This window comes from Hetaerina americana, unplaced genomic scaffold (assembly GCF_022747635.1).
Source record: "Hetaerina americana unplaced genomic scaffold, ioHetAmer1.1.p SCAF_9, whole genome shotgun sequence".
Taxonomy (NCBI): Eukaryota; Metazoa; Arthropoda; class Insecta; order Odonata; family Calopterygidae; genus Hetaerina; species Hetaerina americana.
In genome coordinates this window covers 42,737,363-42,740,814 of record NW_027287538.1, presented here as the reverse complement: position 1 = coordinate 42,740,814, position 3,452 = coordinate 42,737,363, and the positions used below count along the sequence as shown (strand labels likewise).

General features: G+C 35.4%; 1 non-coding gene across 1 annotated transcript; it reads left to right on the top strand.

Moving 5' to 3' along the window:
• The first annotated feature begins 430 nt into the window (after nucleotides 1-430).
• On the top strand, nucleotides 431-501 carry TRNAN-GUU (transfer RNA asparagine (anticodon GUU)). Its single transcript has one exon. It is a non-coding gene; the product is annotated as a tRNA-Asn (tRNA).
• Nucleotides 502-3,452: the final 2,951 nt, after the last annotated feature.

The following is a 3,452-nucleotide window of genomic DNA, read 5'->3' as shown; positions in this document are numbered from 1 at the left end:
TATGCATTTTCAAACATTGAAATGGAAGCGTTATTTTACAGTTCAATAGAATTGCATGGACACCTTAATGGGCACCTGTATGAGATACACGTACTGGTTCGTTTTAGAAGTAGATCAAATAACTGAAAATATTAATACATAGGCTATCCAACGATTTTACATTCGTTTACCAGATTATAATATTCATATTTTACATCCTAAATGACGAGCTTCACCATGAAAGTTTTGGCCAATTAAATGGACATTCCCCATTAGCGAGCTGACGTGCACTATAATACCTTAACAGATCCGAAACAGTTGCCCGGAGGGATGGCGAGGGGATCCCTCTAATTCAGGGAAAATGGTTATGCAGCCCTGCTTATGTCTTCGTTAAAACTAGCGAGAGATGTCGAAGGAAGGCCTTCAACTGTCAAACATGTTAAACTATTTTGTCGTGGCGCAATCGGCTAGCGCGTTCGGCTGTTAACCGAAAGGTTGGTGGTTCGAGCCCACCCGGGGGCGAAGTATTTTTTGCATTCAAATGCTTACTCCGCATTCTTTAAACGTCAAGTAGGCCCTGATAAGTTAGATTAAGATACATAAAGTTGTAATTTCCACAATTAGCTATAATCTATCTTCTTATTCTTCTTATATTTTGATTCATTCGCTTCAGTCGTACATATAACGCTGATATCGATGCTTGCTAACGTCTTTTAAAGTTCTTCTTTGATTGAGCTATGGTCGTAACGTTTAAATTTCTGTCTTTTTTATGTGTTTACTCTGTTTAAGTATTTGTGCACTCATCTTATATACTGCATATCACCAATCGACAGCGTTTTTCCCAGTGCGTATTTATGTGTATTTATGTAAGTAAGTTTATAATGTATACTTTTATGTATGATGTACTATATATGAATTACGTATAAGGTATAAAATGAATGTGTATATGTGTTTAATGTATTAATTGTTTTCGAAATAATATTTTATATATGAGTGCACACTCATACTGCATGGAATGGAGAGTGAATAAATCAGAAGCGGAGGAGGAATAAGAACTTATCGTACGTTTACAGGTCTAAAGGCAACATCGTTGTCAGCAGAAGAATAAGCGTACCTTGTATTTTTCCCTAAGGGCGCTGAGTCTTACGCTAACGTGTTTTATCCCAGAATCTCTCATAAAACCATCCTCCTCACCTAAAATTTCTTAACTTTCTGAGCCATTCAGATTGCCTGCGTCTGTTATGGGACAGTTTTTTCAAATATTTAATTTTAACATTCGCTGACTAAGATGTTACCCTCAGTCGTGCAGGGATGAAAGCCATGAGTTGGTAACTTACAACCCACGAGCAGGACCCACCATGCTCAAGGTTTAGATTCGGATGACTTTATCTCTATAATAAAACCTTAACTCTAATGATTCGATGCAGTTTATTCAACCATTGCAATGTAATTACAGATAATATGATTCCCCAGAACTTCAAAACTTGACAGACCTCTTCAAGAGGGTGGAAGTTGATTGCCTTTCTTGAGCGAATATTTTCCTCTGATTGCTGAAATCCACATTGTCTATGAGTACTGGCTGACTTTAGAAGGGGACTTAAATATTACAACAGCACTCCAATATTTTAAAGACGGAGTCTAATCTAATAATAGGAAATTAATATCTCAGGTCTCAGTAAGGAAATAATTGAAAAGCAGCGAGAGGAGTGCTTAGTTAGTCTCCCTTCTTGTTGCGTCTGTTTTACATAGCCTACTGTCTTTCTTACCACTGAGACCTTTCTCTCCTCCGACCGTATTAACATTACATCTGCTTGCAAAAGTGATATACTTTCATTGTTACATCCAAGTTGGGAAATTAGGTCAGGACAGGAGTGGTGAAAATGACTGCGACATTTCGCGCTACGTGATGGAAATTATCATTCGCGTAGGGCATCGCCGGATTTTTAAATGTGCAACCTCACGCTCTTTACCATAGTCATGTTGCTATTGAATTAACTCCGTAAAATACCACATTTTCAGGTATTCTGTACTTATCCTGCATTACTCAGTATTGCTCAGTACCAATTACTTCATTTCAAATGCATAAAAAACCATCGACTTTTTACATTTTTGAGGTGAAAATTTCGAAAACATGTGAGTATTAATTCATCAGTAAAATTCGAAAAGTAGTCAAGTTTACTGACAGCCTTATCCCACAGAGTCAAATAAAACGTATTAATCAGCATATTCATTCATATGAAATATATAATTTACAAAATATATGCACTCAATGGTTGAGGCCTTAACTTTGTAGAATTCCATTATTAACTTAGGAGAAAAAAACACAATTTTATCTTTGCTTTTCTACAGAATAAATATAAAAGGTTGAGCAGCTTCTTCTTAACCGTCTGGAACTTCTTGTGTGCAATATCGCTTGCCAGGTCCCTCACTCGATCGTCGAAAACAGTCCATTCCACCCAATGTTATTCTGTAGAAAAGCAAAGATAAAATTGTGTTTTTTTCTCCTAAGTTACAAAATATACTCTTTTATTCATTATTACTTAAAATGGATATGGCAATAAATTTGAAACTGAATTGAGGCTAGGAAGGAAGATTCTTATAATTTTAATAAGATATTAGGCGGGAATATTTATCAAAGATATTCATAAAAATTAATTGTTTCAACTGAAGACTACCATGTAGGAGACGTATCGAGTGCCTCTTCCAATGAATCCAAGAAAGCGTAAATCAGTCGCTTTGTCTGGAAATTGGGTTTTCAAAATCATTCAGTACATTTATACTGTAAACAAAATATAGAGTCCAGAATCGTTCAATCGTCCCTTCGTCAAACACTATATTTGTTTTATTTACAGTCACATTATTAAGAAACTTTGTTTTTTCTTCCTCTTTGAAGAATAATCGTGGACATACGTAAAGTTTAGAGGTTTGTCCGATGGATAGAAGCAGCATGAGGGTAGCATGGATAATTTTTATAAATCAATAATACATGTATACATCCCATCATACCTCGTTCTACAACAGTTGTCCAAGGTTTTTCAAATACTGAAAGATGTAAAAGTGTAATTCCTAAGGCAATATTTTGGTTACGAAGGTGACGACTTCGATTTAGAAAAAGCGGTACCTGTTATCGATAACAAGTCACTTCGCTATTATCTCTACAGGATAGTTTGTATAGAAACATTTATTAAAATTTATAACGGTTTGAATAGAATAATGCATTTATTTGCAAATCTTATGGCCTTTTGAAAATACCCACGCAGGAAATGGATATTTAATACCACTGGCATGCGGCGGTTCAGCAAAATCGTAAATTACTGGCTTAACCTGGAAATTGGATTTTTCATAGATTTTTAGTATCGCATAATTATTGACACTATTTGCCTTCATTCATTCGTTGCCAAAGTTACCTCTCAAATATGTTGAAACCCACTATATATATGGCAATCAAAATCATTTCATACAGGTGGATGATT